This window comes from Talpa occidentalis, unplaced genomic scaffold (assembly GCF_014898055.3).
Source record: "Talpa occidentalis isolate TD23 unplaced genomic scaffold, MPIMG_talOcc4v2.1 talOcc4.12, whole genome shotgun sequence".
Taxonomy (NCBI): domain Eukaryota; kingdom Metazoa; phylum Chordata; class Mammalia; order Eulipotyphla; family Talpidae; genus Talpa; species Talpa occidentalis.
Genome location: NW_023601212.1, coordinates 45972314 through 45991153, shown reverse-complemented (window position 1 = coordinate 45991153; position 18840 = coordinate 45972314). Strand labels below are relative to the sequence as shown.

The following is an 18840-nucleotide window of genomic DNA, read 5'->3' as shown; positions in this document are numbered from 1 at the left end:
CTCGGTTGCCCCTCGCGCCCTGGGCTCTGGGGGACCTGTCCGACGTCCATCTCTCCCCGACAGTCGCTGCCATGCCGGCCTCTCGTTCCCCGAGCCCGGCCCGGGGGCATGTCGGCCAGCCCGGCGGCGTTCAGTACGAGAGGCCGAGGCTTCCGTGCGGCCTGGGCGAGGGGAGCTGACGGGGGCCCAAACTGGAGCTTTTCCTCCCCACCCACTCCAGCCTCAAGGACACTTGCGGCTCCTGAATGAGCTCACCCGCCTTTCTCTCCCCCGGGGACCGGCGACCCCCGGGAAGCCCTCCCGGCGGGAGGTGGGGAGAGAGAAAGGTGGTGGAGCAACTGGTGTCCTGGGTATGACTGGGGTAGCCGGTGCTTGCCGCGTCTCGGCCTCCTGGGTGATCAGGGAGGACCTTCTTGCCTCTCCTCTAGGCAGGAAGCACCTTTTTGGCTTTGGAGGGAAGCCCCAGACTTGCTTTACTGTAGCCCGGTGCCGAGGGCTGTAGGAGAGTCCCCCTGGGTCCTGCCACTCCGCATGCCTTTGCTCGATCTCTCTTGAAGTCTCTGCCAAGGAAAGATGATCTTGGGGAAGGTGGGATCCTTCCTGTTGCCTTTCTGGGCCTAAGTGCCCATTGCTCTCCAACCTGGCTGAGCTTCGCTTTTGGGTATGAATTGGAGATGATTGTTTTCCCTCCCCTTCCCTCAAGAGCCCTGCTTCCGCTGTCCCTTCCCCCAACCTGGGGGCCCAGCCTGGTGGCTTGTGACCTAGACTGTCAGGGTTAACTCCGGTTGTTGCTTTCTCAGGTGCTTTTCCACTGAGGCCACTCTTTGCAGAGGGACCTCCCCTTCCCTCTCACCCCCCTCCAGTGTATGTAGGGGAAGACTCATCTGTTCTCATATTTTCTCCAGGGGGTTCTTGGCTAGAGGGGTCATTTTCCCCTGTGGCAGGAGCAGGTTGAGCAATAGGAAGATACTGTGGCATCCAGGTATGAAGTGAGCCCCTGAATTTGTTGGGAGATCAAGAAGTGCCCATTGAGATCACTTTTTAAAATGCTGGGAATGGAAGAAAAAAATCATCTTGGGCTTGGCCAGGTAATGCTGGTTTTCCTCTCTGTGGGGGCTTTTCCTTTTGTGAGCTTAGCTAATTACACTTAGCAGTATGCTTTAGCTTGGTATTTTTGGAATAATTCACATTGGCTTACACATTTTTCGTAGACACTGAGGAGTTATGATCACTGTTAGGGTCTGATTTCTGTGTCATAAGTAATTCTCTTACCACTGGATTTCATGCCCCATTAAAATTGAGTTGGTGGAAATTGCCTTTAACAAATGTTGTATACATTTTTGTTATGACTTTGGGGGTGGTGTAGGCATAAGCTATATAAAACCTTCCAGAATTTTTGCTGTAACTGGTGTCACTGCAATTCCCAGAACTCAAATATTAGCAGATAAAACAAGTAGCATGAAAAATGTAGCATTGGTAGGTTTTGGTAGATTTGTCAATCAGAGTGCAATTTCTTGAATTCCATGTGCTGGCTTGCCTTTGGGAGAATCTGAGAGCTTGCTGAGATAATAGCACTGATCCTTAATGCCACCTGGGAGAGCTTTGGGATCAGGAGGCACTTTGACAGGCTGTCAAGATGTTGTAGATTAGTCAGGGCAGTGACCTTAGGGGTTCCAGTGTTGTGTAAGGCTGTCATCTGAAGGGTCCTAGGAGGAGAGGAGTGTGAGGAGGCAGAGGGATTAGTCAGTAATAGGGAGAGGGAACAAACCTCAGTTCTGGGTATCCTAGTGTTTTGCTTGGAACATAAGCCCTAGGTTAGGTTACATGGTATAGAATTGGGGGCCTATAATGATAATGTGCATGGAACCCTACTCACCTAAGTTTGGTGGATAGAATTGGGAAATATGAGCAGTGAGGAAAGTGCTTCCTTTAAGTGTAGCCACTGTCCTAGACCATAGATGAGCATTGTTAAAAGCATGTGACAAGAGCAGGAGCTCCAGTGCAGCTTGGAGCAAACCCCACATAGATGTTCAACTCAGAGAGTGGAATAAGTTGCAGGTGGAGCTGGTGCACCCTGTCTGCAGTTTCTCTCCATCCACCGGAGCTCAGGTGGGAATGAATGACTCCAGCAAGGCATTGAGTATACAGCCAGCCTTGTCTACCTTGCCCAATTATGAACTTCACTTCTGGATAGTTAGTTGACACATATTTAAGATGCTCATGGAAAAAGAAATGGGGACAGTGTTGAAGAGCCAACACTAAAATTAAACCTCTTTTGAACGATGCTACAGAGAATTGTGTCATGTAGTTACCTTTGTGGGCATGCAGTTATGGTTAATAAACTTAGCTTTTGCTTAAAAAATCAATGTCAGGGAGCTGACCTAATATCCACAATTATCTGAGAAGTTAGGGAAGTGACCATCTCCTTGACAGAGGCATTCTTTTTTTTTTTTTTTTTTAAGATTTATTTATGCATACAAGAACTGGGGTACAGGCCAGAGATGGGGGTGGTGGTGACAGGATTCACCAGAGACAGAGTGGGGAACAGAACAGGCATAGTGAATGAAATACACTGCTGGGGGAGCAGCGGGTGAGACAGAAAAGGTCTGCTTCGCCATGTGGATTGCTCCCTGGCCGGCTGGGGATCGAACTTGTGCTGCAGAGGCTGCGGATTGCTTCATAGTGCGGTGCTTAACCCCTTGCACCACCAGGGAGGCCAGACAGGCGTGCTTAATGGAAAAGTGGTTTCTATGCTCTAAATTCTGCTTTCTGGAATACTTCAATTTCTATAGCAGTAGGTCTCAGTAATTTCTGCCAACTCATAAATAAAGAAATCTCCTATACTCCATTTCAAAAAGCAACTAACAGGTTTCAGACCAACTGAAGTCCTACTCTGTTAATGGTGTGTGTCAGCCCAGATGTTGAAAATCTCTCAGCAGTGCTGCTCAAGTTCCAGCTTAACCTTGCTTCCTTGTGGATGGAGTTGAGGACTATCCTCCTGCCCAGAAATCAGCTAGGCCACTGGGCACTGTCTCCTCAGGAGGTGGTTGGTTCCTGCTTATATCAGGCAGATGAGAATCATTTCATGAAAGTTGAGGCTCTGCTTTGCTGACCAGAACACAGGCTCCGTGCATATGCTGGTTTTGTTCTTCTCTTGAGAGCAGGAACATGGGCACACTTTCTGAGTCCTGGTAAGCTGGCAGTCCTGAGTCCTCTTGGACTTGTGACAGAGAAGCTACTTGGCATTCCTTTGACCAAAAAGCCTGTGACTGCACTGTGCCCACACTTCAGACACAGAAATTCCATTGCAAAACTCCAAGATGGTGCATCCCTATGAGAGGTGAGAAAATGCCACAGACAGGTGAGTGGCACAGTGCTCAGAGCAGAAGAGATCCACAAGAAAGAGGACTTGGACTCATTCTGCATAGACAGCTTTATGAGTGCCTCCCAGCAGGCAGGTTCTCCATTGACCAGCCTCCTCATTCTGTAGATGGTCAGATGCCAAGTTGAGGTGATCAAGGTGTCCTTGCAGAGAGGCACAGGCAGGCAGGATGATTTCCCCACCGAGGAATTTAAAGCTTTAGGTTCCACTTAGCTTTGCTGGGCTGCAGTATCCTCAAGCAGATCCTCAAGCAGAAACACCCATAAAGCCCCACATCTAGGGCTCAGATTTGGAAGGGGCAGCAGAGGCTAACATGAATTGCTCTATAAGTTTGTATACTTAACATGACTTTGTGCTACACTTTGCTAGTCCCCTGCAAAGGATGGTGGGGGAGGGGGCGTGTGTGTAAGAGAATTCCCTTGCCTGCAGGTACAAATGCTGGAAGTATTACGATGGGAGGGAGGTGCTTAGTGGGTTCTTCCATAGGCAAGAGTGACAGGATGCTTTTGTTTCTTACTGATTTATTTGAGGTAACTGGCCCAAAGTTAGGGACTTAACCTGAAGTTACAATGATGGTGCTGGTGCTTCCAACCCTAAACATCAATGTGCTGCTCTCAGATGAAAGGATGCCTTCGGAAGAGTCCAGAGAGGGCAGTGTTACTTGTGGTGCATCTTCTATCCCAGACATGTCTGTATGCAGTTACACCTTGGGTAGATTTACCTGTGATAGATCTGACTGGTCAATGGCATTAGGCAGCCTGTCCTGGAAACATCTTAAGGTGTCTGTCAGGGACCCTGTGCTAGAATCAGGGACAGAACCTTGATGTAGCATCAGATACCGTGGAACTTTTCATGAGTCTTATGTTTTAACTTTCTTTTCTGCTGGAAGCACTTTTGATGTTCACTTAAGATGCCAGGTTCCTGCAGAAAAGAGGAATCTTATACATTATAAAGTGGAGGACTGTTGGTTCTATTTTCCTCCAGTATATTAAAGGATATGAACTCTAAACATATGGACCCTTCCTGGTCATCCTGGCTGCCCAAATTTAGTGATGTTCCTCTTGGCTTATACACTGTTGCCAGGGTGTATTAGGATAGTGGTATGGCATTTTAGGGCTTTTGGGAAACCACAGGTGACAAATGTTGGTTGTGGGGCAGTGTAAGTGCTTGTTGTGACTCCTTTTATCCCTCAGAAGATGGACTTTACATTCAGTCCTCTCAGCGGTCCTGGTAGTCCTCAGGTGGTTTTAGTTGGAGTGTGTTGTCCTGCCTGGAGTACTGTCCAGTCAGCCTGTGCGAAGGGCCTTTTATCTTGGTATAGATGTAAACGGATTGTAATCACCCAGGTCCTGGGCTCAAGATGCAGGACCTGCACCTGAAGAGTGCCAGACTTAGAGGGTGAGGGGTGATTTGGGGGGGGGGATGTTCTCCTGTACCTCAGTTTGAATATCTGCATGAACATCTTCTTCAACTGACCTGATCTAACTGATCTAGTGGTGGGCTGCCTGCCCCAACCCCCATTATAACTTGCCTGCTGGAAGCTGGGTGCTTTATCTCTGCCAGTGGAACTAATATAGCCTTTTCCTTTTATTCCTGGTGGTAGTCTTTCCTGAGTCCTCCTAGTTCCTTTGGGGTCCACTAACTGACAGAATGGGAGACTGAGCTTGTAAGCTCATGGATGGCTACAGGCCATGCATTTTTAGCCTAAGCTTGCTAATGCCCAGCTTAGAGCCCCTTCTGGAAATGTTTTTCTTCACATTCTACCCACACTAGTAGAAGGTACTAACAGGGATTCCCTGAACTGGGAGCATTTCCTGCGTAAGGAAAATCTACCAATTTCCCCCATTTGTTCAAAGTCTTCTCAATGAATCCCAGGTCTTCGGAGGCAATACACTTAAATTTTAACCATCAATTGAGACATACTGCATGGAGAGATGTGGTAAACTGAGGTCAAATGCACATTTCTAGCAAGTGCTTATAGTGCTGGGTGTGGAGTGTGCAGACCTGGAAGTACCCAGCCCCTATCGAGAGCCTGTCAGGGCAGAGGGTAGGCATAGAGTGTGCACATGGGAGGTTGGGGGATCAGGGTGGTCTGACAGGGCTGTAGCTCTTATGTCCAAATGGAAGAGTTCTTCATGTATTTTATTCAAAGATAGTTTCATAGTTCAGAATTCTTAAGAGTGTGAAATGCCTTTCTAGAATAGTTCATCATTTGAATTTTCAGGAAAATCTTCGAGTTGGGGGTGGGAATTTCTTATTTTCTCTCTGGCTTGAGGTAAAGCTGGAAAATTATTGAACGTTGTGCTGTCTGGGTCACAGGATGAGGAAGGGGGAAGATGTTAGAATCTGTGAGGGCCTGGGAGGCCTGTGCAAGTATTTGAAGTTTTCCTTCTAGGCTTAAGTTTGCTCTGTGTGGCCTTTGAAGGCAAACCAAGACTGGGGAAGGCAGGCATTCCTGGGATTGGGGTGTAGCCCTGGGCCTTCCAGCTGGGCCCCAGACTCCTGGCCTCTGGGTTCCTCAAAGTTCTGTAACTCTGAAACCTGTTAAAGAGAAGGGTTATGTCAAGTGAAGTGCCTCTGTCAGGTAGATGGGGCTACAAGCCTTTGAATGCTCCTGGGACGAATACAGAATTTTCTGGATTCATCCATTGAGGAAGATGAATTTTGGAAAGCTTTTGGGTAGTGGAGGCTATAAAATGAATAGGTGCTGTTAGCTGAGTACTTACCATGTGTCCTATGTGATTTATGTCCTGGTTTGGTCTCTGAAACCACCACCACCTCTCACGTAGGTGCTTCATCTTTATTAGGGAAGAGCAGAAATTCAGGGATCAGCCCAGCATCATAAAGGGGCATATTGGAAGCTAAGTCCCATGGGCTCAGAAGCCAGTGGGATTAGGGATTCTAGTGCATTTCTGAGGTTTAGCCTCATAGACATGGAATGTTTGGCTTTACATTTACATTTCTCTCCCAGTTTTACAATCCTGTCCCCTTAAATTATTTTAACCTACTCATTCCTAACTCCTGTGTCAGGGTCAGTTTTTGTGATTGGAAACACTCAAGAACTTCTCATAATGACAGGTGTACTTTGAATCGCTAGTTTTTTGAGAAAACTCAATGACAGACACTACTAATCAAGACGTGCTTTGAAATGAAGTTATATCCTATCATCAGAATAGCATCTACTTAAATCTGCAAGCTGACCTTTTTGTATGTGTGACATCAAGGATTTTGACATCTTTGTGTCACCTGTTTGGATGCCCTGTTGTCCCATTGCTCTTTTTTTCCTGGAAGCCTTGCCTGCTTTAATCTAAGGTTGTTTACCTCAGGTGCTGCATGTAACTTAAAAACTGTATTCCTGCTGGTAACTGGTCTTGTTGACTGCCTTTTCCAAACTTCGTGCAGGCTTCTTGGTAGCAGAGCATGAATTGCTCACCAAATGTCTAGAGCGTGGGAGCGCTCGGATGCTAGGAAAGGGCTGTATTCAGAACTAGCATGGTGCTGGCACTTCTCAGCTTCATGTGCTTCCTCTGCTGTAATCCAGAGAGGCAGGTACTAATGAGAAAGCAGGCCCAATGGACACACGATTGGAAACACCCCATCCCCCCAGTCCCAGAGAGGCTGTTGGTATGACACAGGCTCTCCATCTCTGCCCACTCCAGCCCCTTAGCCAGGCCGTCTGTGATATGCTTTGTGCTGGGTAAGAAGATTGTACCTGAGATGCTGTGCTTCTCTTTACCCCAACAGAGAGGGTGGCTCTTGATTTTAGAATCCTGCCTGCCCATGTTCCTTGGACACCTCTGCAAATGCCACCTTGTGATCCTTCAACTTTTCGGTCATGTGACAAAACCATTCCATCCTTGGATGCCTTCCTCCCCCTCTGGGCTTCATTTGTTAGGGCCAGGAAGTGGGTGATGCTTTTCCTAGGCCACACCTCTGGTGGGTCAGCCTCGTGGCTGCTTTGTGCACAGAATGATTTTGTAGGTGGCTACCTGGGACTGGCCTTAACTGGTGTGTTTGGAGTTCTGTGGCATAGACATTAGCAGTCAAGTGAGTTACTGATGGAGCATTCAGCTATGTGTGACCATGATTGTACTGTCCTCCAGGTCCTAGTTTGCCCCTTGGCCCTGCTCTTACCTTCAGCATGGGAAGCACACTCTTCTTCAGCCCTTTCACATACCCCCGGTCATGCTTGATTCTCTGGGCAGCCACTGGAACCAGCAGCTGTCCACAGCACACTTGTGCATACTGGGAGCTGGCTTTTGCAGGTGCCATCAATGGCTTATTTTAATTGCCACCTCCCCACTAATTCCAACATAGCTCTCTAAACCCAGCCATCAGCCCGGTCCAGCTTAGGTAAAATGTGGAGCCATGATCACATCCTCTTTCCCTGGAGTGACCCCCAAGGTAGCTAACTGCTCTTTTCTTCTAAAGGCCAGCACCCCCTAAAAGCCACTTCCGGGAGTCACTTCCCAATTTTAGTTACCCCTCTCTTTATTTTGTGTGTATGCCTGGAAGCAGTTGTCAGGCTGGCTCTTTAGCTGTCTGTGGGGTGATGGCGAGGAGGTATGGGTATATAAAATAGGAATAGTTTGCTCTCTACTATTGTTTCACATTGTTTCTGTCAGGTGTTCACTTAAATAATTGCCTGCACACCTATCTTCCACTTCCTAACTGTTGGTCAGCCTCCTCCAGAGAGAGGGCAGTACTATGTTCAGATAAGAACCTAAGCAAAAGGGATGATTGACTCATGTCACTCAGAGGTCAAGAGGTGGGTCTGTTCTCAGGGAAGATCCTGGTTTTCTCCCTCTCTGTCTTTCCTTTTGTTGTGTTGACTTCACACAGTGGACTGTCTTCCCCAACCCCTGCCAACTCTGGATTCGTCCTCTCTGACCATTATTCAAGGCAGCCCTCTCAGAAGCCCAAGCAGACATTTTCCAGCATCTTCTCTGGGCTTTGGGTTAGCAGAGTATGTTGGATGGTCACCCCAAATCTGGATTTGGAGTTAAGCACTCACACAGGTCCAGATTGGAGGGAATGCCCCTGGGAAACATCAGGATCCTGTTCGTGGGTCAAGGGGGTAGTGGGGTAGGGAGCAAACTGGCAATATCCCCTGGGTATGTACTGGTTTAATCACCTTTGATGTGTATCTTCAAATAGTTGAATGTGGTGCCGGACCTGGACAGGTGGGTCTAGATGACAAAATGAGCATGTAACTAAAATGTGAGGTCCACAGTAAGTAATGGGGAGGTTTGGTTGGTGTGCAGTCACAGTGTAGGGTTCTGAATGCCCATGCCTTCTGACCAAACCTGCAGACTCTAATTTGCCTGTAAGTCACACTTGCATACCTTGCTGCTACCTTGTCTTAGTGCAGTGCCATGGTACAACTCTGACCCCTTCCTAGGCTGAGGAGTACTTCAGAGTCCAGAAGAACCTCATTCTTCTGGTGCTGCAGTAGCTGCCTATACTACCTGAGAGATGGGCTCAGGCCGGAGCTCAGGGCTCTGCACTCTGTTGTTGCTCAGCAGCACAGACGGTCTGGGGGTTTGGTTGGCTGATTGTCCTACCCATTTCCTCTTGTCCGTCTCCTCCTGGTTAACAGAGACTGGTACTTGCACTTTTGGGCCTTGTCTCCTCCCCCTGGGTTAACTGAGAGTGGTAGGTCAGGTGTTTTCAAATGACCAGCTTCATTTTTTCCTCCCTGTTTTCCCGGGAGACTGTGCAGCATGTGGTGTCCACTGTCCTCTGCTGGATGCTGGCAACTTGGCAGTGACAGGAGTGGGCCACATGTTAAGCTTTAGGTGCTTCTGTTGGGTTATGAATATTTCACTTTCACTTCTATTTTGGAGGAGCTTCTCAAGCATTTAAAGTTCTCCCTTTGCAGGCTGGTTGACCAGCCAGTGTTACCGCTGAGCTTTCCAAAGGCAGATACAACGCATGCCCCCACCGTGAGTGTGATCTTGTTACCTCTTCCCACCACCCCTTTTGCTGAGGTACGGGTGCTGTTTGGCATTGATATTGGATGGGAGAGGGGACAACTTCTTTGTCTTTGCCACTGGGTGTGTGTCTTCTGTCTTGTAGATAGACTTCTCCCATGTGGTGGGAAACATAGCAGCTCTTGAAGGGTAGGCCAGTTTGAAAACTTGTGGAGAAGCACTCTGACTTGACTTGGGGTGGGCTGAAGGGGGCCTTTTTAAAAAACAGCAGTACCTACAGGGATTCAGGGGCTCACGGGAGAACCAGGGCCTGCTGTGCAGATAAAACCACTAGCTGCTTCGGACCCTTGTAGCCCCCCCATGTGGCAGAACATTGCTGCAGGTGTCTAAGGATTTCTGATGAGTGTGCTTGTCAGCCCTGAGCAGTTAGGGAAGTAGGTTCCTATTCATCGCCTTGAGGGTGTGGCTACTTTGTTAAGCACACAATGGTCATGGTTTTCAACACGATTGGGCCAATAGAGCTCCTTCAAATTGGGCAATAGAATTTGGCATCATCTGGTTTGTAAGATGAGCTGAACTTGGGCACGAGTGTGCTGCTTGTGTTTGTCACTCCAGGCTTTCTTAGAGGGTCACTGTGCTGTCTTCAGTGCCTACTGGAGGGTTGGTGCTGAATGCCTGTGGAGACCTAACACTGAGTGATGCCTTCTGTTTCCAAGAGCCCCCTTTTTACCTCACTGCTTTTCCATCTTTTCCAAACCTCCTGCCCATGGGGCTTCCTTCCCCCCATCACTTTGGCTTTGCCCAGCACTATTGGGGCCCCATCTGGTCTTTAAGGCTTTCCCCAAGTGTTCAAAGCCACAGCATCTGGTAGTGTGTGATCCTTGCTCTCCAATGCTGAGTGTTCTGCTGTAAGTGCAGTCAGCCCTTTTTAAAGTGCCCTCTTTGCTCCATATACCCTCACTGTGCTGTTGGTTGGTGGTTCCATGATCCACTACTCTGCAGGCCACCTACTACCCTGGGCTACTACTGTGGGGTCCCTCTCCCATACTGGCCCCCTTCCTGCAAACGGCATCTTCAGGGAGGTTGAACGCAGCCGTTTCCCACCTAGTCTTGCCTCCTGCTCACCCCTCTGCACTGACTTCAATTGGGCACCCCAAAACACAGACTGGATATTTTACCCCTCCGCTGGGCCATGTGTCTGTCTGGATAGTGTATGAGCTTTTTAGATGGCATGTAGTAGAGCAGTCAATCTCCAGGTGAAAACTTGGGTTTTGAAGTTGGGAAGAACTGATTTGGAATCTTAACTCTGTTGTTCACCATGCAGCTTTGTATGTGGTTAGGTTTGCAGCCCTAATTTTTGCAGGAGGTCTGTTGAGAGGGGCTCAGGCCCTGAACCTGAAGAGTCAGGATGCTTAGTGTTGTACTAGCAGTTCTCAGACTTAGTCCGGCTCCATTCTTTTTCTTTGTTTTCCTCTATGCTATGTCTTTCCTCCTTCCTCTCCCTCCCAAGTCCATGCCCCTTGAATGGGCATGTGAACTAGCCAGTCATAGGGCTTCATTTCTCTGACTAGTGATTGGTTTGGCGTTAGGCCTGTGGCCCAGTCAAAGCCTAGGAAAATTTTAGCACTTTGCTCAAGTCTGGAATCGACTTGGATAGGAGAAGGTGTGAGCTGGTAGCTGTTGGAATCTACTGTCTGGGGGCAGCCTGCCCAGCAGTGAGGCTAACGTAGAGGAACAACAGGAGGACTGAGGGACCATGATTGGGCAGGCCAAAGTGAGGCCTACCCAAAACCTTCTGCTGGGTGAGTCAGTTGATGAGCTTCTTTTCTTGATGAAGCCCATTTGAGCTAGCTTTTCTGTCACTTGCAGCCAAGAAAGTCTACACAGAGTTAACTGAGTAAATTGTGCTCCAGTCTCTGGCTTCAGCAGCACTACTTTCCCTGCTCCAGCCATTTTTCATGGCTCTTGGGTCAGCTTCTGACCTTGTGCTCCCCCAATGCTGAGTGCTCTGCTGGGTGCTTCCCAGTAAGACCAGATGTCCTGGGAGGTTGTGGGCAGCACTGTTTCCTGGATGTGCTGGCATCTTGGTCCCATCTTCCTACAGCAGTTTAACCCCTCTCTGACCTTCCTCCCCACCCTAATTTTTTCCTCGCTCATGCATAGTGAACCCATTTGTTATGTTGGGGCCAATAACTGGCTTACCATAGATGTGGGGCTACTTCTGATTTCAAGCTGTGATGAGTACCAGTTGTGCCTAACTTGGAATTAGGAACATGGATTTTTTTTTTTTTTTAATATTTATTTATACAAGCACTGGGTACAGTCAGAAGCGCGGGAGGGTGAGAGAATTCACCAGAGCCAGAGCGGGGAGCAGAACAGGCAGAAGAACCGAAATACACTGCTGAGGGGAGCAGCAGGCATGGCAGGAGAGGTCTGTTGCGCCATGTGGGGCTTCTCAGCCCAGCGCTCAACCGCTGCGCCACCAGGGGAGGCCCCAGGAACATGGATTTTTATAAGATTTCAGGTTTGGTGGAACCTGGGTGGTGCAGCTGCCTACTGTATGGGTGATGGAATGACTGGTTCCTGGAGATACACTCCTTTCCTGTGATGAAGCCCTGGGGTGCTTCCAGTGGTCCATAGAGTCTCTTGGAACTGTGCTGGTATGGTCTGTTTTGGGCCTTAGGCCTGTACTATGTGCTTTGCACAGTTCTAGAGATAGGACCTGGGGGCGAGGGGCAGCTAAGCTGTTGCAGCTGCTTCCCCAGCCCACTCCTCTTTCAGGTTAGGCCTGGGCATTCTCAGGTTAGGTCTGGGTACTTCCCTAAGTGGGCCTAAGAGGCTTGAATTCATATAGTGGCTTCAAGTTGTACTGGTGCTTTTACCTGGGTGACCTTGGGCGTATTGCTTATATTTGAGATTTGGTCTCTGTCTATGTGACAAGGGCTATTGGGTCTACCATCTGGTGGTGTCATTGTGAGGTACTATCATGTCAGTGCTTGGCTTCTGTTTAATCACTGAAAAGATGGTGAAGGAACTGGTTCTCTCTGTTACAAATAGGGATAGAGGGAGGGAAGTTATCTTTGCCCAGAGCCTTGCAGGTGAAAGGGGATTTTAGATCTACCAATGTGTAATGGACCTGCCACTGCAGTTGAACTTAGAGGGACTAGATTGCCTTCATTCTAGTGAGCAGTCCTGCTTAACAAATTAGGTGCTCACTGTCTTTTGGTGTAATTTTTATAAGGGCTATCTCATTATGCACTATATCTGTGGGTCTATTAACCAGAAACAGAGGACTGCTATATGTTCACTTTGTACTCGGTCTTATCCTACTTTATAAATTAAGCTGAGGCTCAGCCAGATGAAATAGCCAGTTACTTGGTTACCACATAGGTGGCCTAACCTTTGCTTTTCATCAGGAGATCACACTACCTTGTGCAGAGTAAAGGGTGTATGAGAATCTTGCAGAGCTCTCTCCTTCCTTTTGGAGCACTACATGCTAACAGAGGTGGTCTCTATCTGTGCTATCTCAAATGGCAGCCATGAGCTCCATGTGCTAGCGAGCACCTGATCCGTGACCGGTAATATCAAGGAACTAATTTTTTAATGTAATGCCATCCTGAATTAGGCAGTATGCTTCTAGGACCTGGGATCACTTATGGTTTAGTTAAAAGCTTGGGGCCATGCTGTCTTTTTCCAAAAGGAAAGGGAAGAGGGGCTGTTTCTGGGCTGGCCTGGGGTGGAGAATGGAGCTCTTGTTCCCTACCAACAACCTCTGGTCCTGACTCCTCCCCAGCTAGAAAGTGCTGACTTGAACTCCATGAGGTCTTTTCCTGTGGAAAAGAAAGCCATCTTCCCATTTTTTAAGTGTAGGTTGATAAATGGGGCAGGCAACCAACTAGAACTTCTCTGAGCTTCTTACCCCACATAAAAAAAAAAAAACCAGGTGAATGGACAGACAGAAAGAAAAGTGTTTAACAGGCAGAAGTTAGGGGCTTAGAACTGGGTTCACATCTCTACAACTCTGTCTTCAAGCTGTATGTTCTGGGGCAAATCACAGCAAATATTCTCCAGATAGTGCTGTTCTCTATAGTGAGGACAAGCCCTGCCCTACTAATGAGTGAATAATAACTGAAGGTAATGTAATGGGCATCGGCCACACATAAGCTGCCTGCCCACTTTTCTGGTGGTAGGGTTTTTCCCCTAGATGAGCTTGCAGATATTTAACTTTGTATTTCACAGTTGCTGTTCTTTCTCAAAGATAGTCTTCTCTTTACTATGAGCAGTTACAGCATTGCATAATTTTACACATTTCTAAAAGCTCCCTATGGGTTGTGAGGGGGGCCGGGGGGAAGAACAAGAAGAAACTGGTTGTAGACCAAAATCCTAGCCTTACAGAAGCAAAAGCACACTTGTTCTGCAAAGTGCTCAAATTGGAACTCCCAATCAGGTTTAAAAATGCCTGAGCTGTTCTAAATTTCCCTGTACTGAGATTGCAGATGGGTTGATCAAAACATAAACATGTGTGTGCTAAATTGCTCTTAGGAAGCAGTGTCTTTCCAGCTGGAGACCGAACTGAGAATCTCAGAGACATGACCAGACGGAATGTTGATGTGATTAATAACCAGAAAGTACATCTTGTATTCAAACATGTGGGAATAGCCTTGTCAGGTGATCAATTTGTGGCTGTAGGCTGACCTGTTGCTCTTCTCCATCCCCTAACCTACCTTCCCACCCAGCTTTTGACTCACAACACCCTGCTTCAGGGATCCAGGAGCTGCTTCCTATGGACCCTCTGGAAACTTTTACCTTCATGTCTTTTTACCTAGGGTTTCACTCTTGGGAATTTATTTACAGATGCATGATGATTTTAACAGTATGGTAATGGATATATTCTTGTAATAATCACTATTGTTAAGTAAATGTCCTGGGAGGAGCTTAGGAAACTCGGTATAGCCACAGTTTGATAGCAAGGAACCTGAAGAACCATCCTGAACCTCTGTTCTGGAGGAAAACACAGAGCCCCACCAAGATGAAAGGAAGGAGTATTTTGTTAGTCAAGTACAAAGACCCGAATTTTGAGTAAAATGGGAAGCATTTGTGTGGGGCAATAGAAACAGTTGTTTTGTTTTTTGTTTTCCCTATTGTCCATTGTCTTTTCAATTAAACATTAAAAAAATGAAAATAAAAAGATAGCTTCAGCCTGAAGAGTACTTGAGGCCCATTGCGAGCAATCAAACATGGAGTGGTGGATACAGGATGTGTACATGGAAAGGGAGGAGGTTTTTTGCATTTCTGGGAGGTACTGGGTAGCTGTGCAGCCCCTCACTCCCTCAGGTCTCCTCTTGCCTTGTGCTGGGCATACCAGCCCTGGCTGAAGGGACAGTGCTGGTATGAAGGGACAGAGCGTAGAGAACACCAGAGGTATGGTGAGCCCAGGTCTAACCCTCAAATCCTTGTCTTTTATTTCTTAATAAATGAAGTTGCAACCTCCTCCTTCCTGTGCATCTTCCAACAAAACCCCTACAATAGAAGAGATTGAAGGTTTGGTGGGAAGGGGAGACCCCAGAGACTGTGCTGAAGTTGGGGGGAGCACTGTGAGAGGTTTGTGAGAAGACAGCCTTGGAGGTACAGAAACTGGGGTGGGGGACAGTTGTAGATAGCATCTGGTTTCACACATGTATCTGAGCACTCAGGATTGCTAAGAGGAGGCATGTGGGCCCCTTCAACCACATTTCTGTCTTGGCTGGGTCAGTTGCAACACTCTGCTTTCTTTACATCCGAGTGATAAACTACTCACTGCTTGAGCAAATAGGTGTCTGCTTAGCACCTTGTGAAGTGAGTAAGCCTGTGGGCACATGTCTGTCAGACAGTGCCATATGGCCCCTATCTTCCCTGGCATTAGTGTGCCCCAGGCTTTCAGTTCCGTGCACCCTTGCCTGCACACAGCTTCCTGTTCCATGGCTTGCCTCTGAAGATGTCCACCTTCATCTCAATAATCTCACTTCCTGGGGCAGGCTGGTACCTATGCATTTTCCACAGGAGCAGCTCTTTCCAGCTGCATTCTGACCTTGTCACTCTGGCCTGAGCATGGCTGATTAAGGTCCATTGTGTGACCTGCTATGCCCCCCCCCCATATATCTAGTGTTCTCTTCTCTCTTTGTGGGTGTGTGCCCCATGGGACCTGGCCGGTCCTCATCCTTCTGCTCTAGCTGCAGAGTTCTGTGTACCCTAGGTCTTGAGGAAGTACCCAGCACTCTGAACATCCCACAGATACCTCTTGTTCACTCTGAAGTTCCCTCCTCTTGGGTTTGCCTGCCTGCCAAGCAGGAGTATCTTCAAGGCCATCGCTGTGTTTTATCTGTGTTTCTATGACAGACCTTCACCAGGCCCCCTTCAGTGAGGCATCTTCTTCATTGGGATGAAGAACCTGTGCCTGGACACCAAATCCAGCTATGTGGCTTTGGGCAGATAGGTGACATCTTTTTTTTAAAGACTTACTTATTCATGCATAGAAGAACTGGGATATAGGCAGGGGCGGGGTGGCATGGTGGTGAAAGGATTCACCAGAGACAGAGTGGGGAACAGAACAGGCAGACTGACCAAAATACACTGCTGCAGGGAACAGCAGATGAGACAGGAGAGGTCTGCTGCACCATGTGGGTAGCTTCCTGGCTGGCCGGGGATGGAAGGGGATGGAATTCGTGCTGCAGAGGCTGCGAATAGCTTCACAGTGCTGTGCTTAACCCCTTGCACCACCAGAGAGGCCCAAGATAGGTGACTTCTGTGCCTTATCTTCCTCCCTATAAAAAAGGAGTGATAATTTATAGAGCGTCACATAAGAGTTTCTTTTTTTTTATATAAATACTGTTGTGAGGTTTTTTTAATAATATTTTTTATTTATTTGTTGATTTATTTATATTTATACAAGCACTGGGTACAGTCAGAAGCGCGGGAGGGTGAGAGAACTCACCAGAGCCAGAGCGGGGAGCAGAGCAGGCAGAAGGACCGAAACACACCACCGAGGGGACCAGTGGCCGGGGAGCAGCTGGGGATGGAACCAGTGCTGCAGAGGCTGCGGGCAGCTTCGCAAACAAGTGCTAAACCGCTGCGCCACCGGGGAGGCCCTCTTTTTTTTTTTTTTTAAAGATTTATTTATCTATTTATACAAGCACTGGGTACAGTCAGAAGCGCGGGAGGGTGAGAGAATTCACCAGAGCCAGAGCGGGGAGCAGAGCAGGCAGAAGGACCGAAGTACCCTGGTGAGGGGAGCAGCGGGCGGCAGGAGAGGTCTGCGTGCCATGTGGGACCCTTGCCCAGTGGCCAGGGGTTTCCCCGGCGCTGCAGAGGCTGCAGGCAGCTTCACAGCCCAGAGCTCAGCTGCTGCACCACCAGGGAGGCCCAAGAGTTTTCTTAATAGGTCAACTTATGCCTGGCTGACCTCCTCCTTTCTGTATGTCTTCCAACAACCCCTACAATAGCAGGGACTGTGGCTTATTGGGAATGGGAGACTCCAGAGACTTGCTTGTGCTGGGGGTTGGGGATGGCACTGTGAGAGGTTTGTGAGAAGACAGCCTTGAAGGTACAGAAACTGGGGTGGTGGTACTAATAGGGCTTAGAAAATAGGACCATGAATACTTCAGGAGGCCTTGGGGGTCTGGTGGTAAGTGCATGTCTCAGATTCTTAGTCCAACACTCAGATGCAGGGCCCCTTTTGGATACTGTTGGTAGATGTGTAGTTACAGGGGCCCCAGATAGGGGACTGCTGGGTGTGCTGTGAAGAGAAGAGGCCAATCAAGATGCCCCCCCCACACACACACACACACATGCACACACACACTATACTACACCCAAGCTCAGCAGCTTACCATTTGCCTACAGGGGGCTCTTGGTTTAGGAGGATTCTGAGACCAGGTTGGGGCTCAGGAGTGAGGGCCCAGTCAGTGGTCAGTTTCCTATATGGCAAAGGAGGGCTGTGTCTACTGTCCCCTTACTCAGCCTGATGGGAACCAGGGTTGTATCAGAAGGAGGCAGAATGGAACCCATTTGAAGTAGTGTGTAGCTAGAGGCAGGAGAAGGCCTCCACAGAGACAACGTGGACAGGAAGGACAGGAGGACCCCTGGAGAGGTATTCCACAGCTAGGAACAGCCACTGACTGCACTCATAACTGCTGCACTCAGTACTGTGCCACCCATCTCGAACAGTATGGAGGGGACAATTTCTGTCCCTCTTGTCTGACTTGCAGTGCTTCTGTTATCAGCCAGGGTGGGGTCTCAGGGCAGGCACTATGCACAGTCTGTTCAGTCCTGAGCACCTATAAGTTGATGACTCTATCCTGGAATAGGTGAATCCTAAGGTCAGGGAAGGGAAGTGACTTGCTCTGTTCCTTATAGGGTGCTTTAGGGAACCCATTCCCTGCTCAGGGACAAGCATGGGGAGGGACTGTGGGCACAAATGGGCAGCAGGGCCTGCATCAATGAATCCCATGAGGTCAGCATGCTCCTGAGATGATGGGCACCACCCTGTCCCTTTCCCAGGCAGCCCAGCATCCACACGACCAGCCTAGTTCCCAAACCCATCTTGTGTTTGCCTGCTTGTCCCTCCTTGGCTTGCAGGACCCTTCTCCCTACCCCCTAACCCCCAGTCTGTCCTTTGGGAGTCCTATGCTCTGCTGGTGTTACTTACCTGTCTCCTGCCACCACCAGGGGAGGCCCTATGAAAATTGCTAGAGAAGGAGGTAGCCTGAGATACCCTGGTCAGAGCTGGGCAGAGGCAGGGACTCGGAGTTCTCAGGGGTTTACTCCTGCCCCCTTAATGTGTGGGGTTTGGGTTAGAAAGATGATGATTAAGGAAGCACGGTTCTGCTCTTCCTCCAGCTGCTGCTGCAGGCCCACACATCTGCTTCCTCAGTGCAGCTTTTCATGGGCTGCATGGCATTTGTTTTGTAGGGGACAAATCTCAGGCTTTTCTGTCAGTTGAAGAGGATACCAGTAAATCAGTAGAGACTGGGAACTGGGGCCTCAGCATTGCCCACCTTGGAAAGGGCTTTACAGTTTGAAGGCAAACTTGCTTTATTTTGATAGCCAATGCGTTTATCTTAGTGGGAATAAGAAAAAATAGAACTTTGCTCCTCAAAGCCCAGATACTATTGCTCAGACTAAAGTGGGAAAAAAATGTAAAGGACAAACAGGTGGTATATAGAATCCAAGTTTTCTTCCCACCCTAGCATCTGGGATTCTTGGGGGTCCCCTCTCTGAGCTGTTTGAAGGTGTGTATCCCTAGTGCAGAGGAGTTTGAGTGGGACTCCAGATTCGGTATGCGTTTTCTTTTTTTTTTTTTTTTTTTTTTTTTTTTTTAAGATTTATTTATTTATACAAGCACTGGGTACAGTCAGAAGCACAGGAGGGTGAGAGAATTCACCAGAGCCAGAGCGGGGAACAGAGCAGGCAGACTGACAAAATACACTGCTGAGGGGAGCAGCGGGTGGCAGGAGAGATCTGCGCGCCATGTGGGACCCTCGCTGGCAG

The 18840-nt window shown here is 48.5% G+C and overlaps 1 protein-coding gene across 1 annotated transcript in view; it reads left to right on the top strand.

The window, feature by feature from the left end:
- MED26 (mediator complex subunit 26) overlaps window positions 1–18840 on the top strand; it is a 42224-nt gene that overhangs the window by 362 nt on the left and 23022 nt on the right. The window lies entirely within an intron of this gene.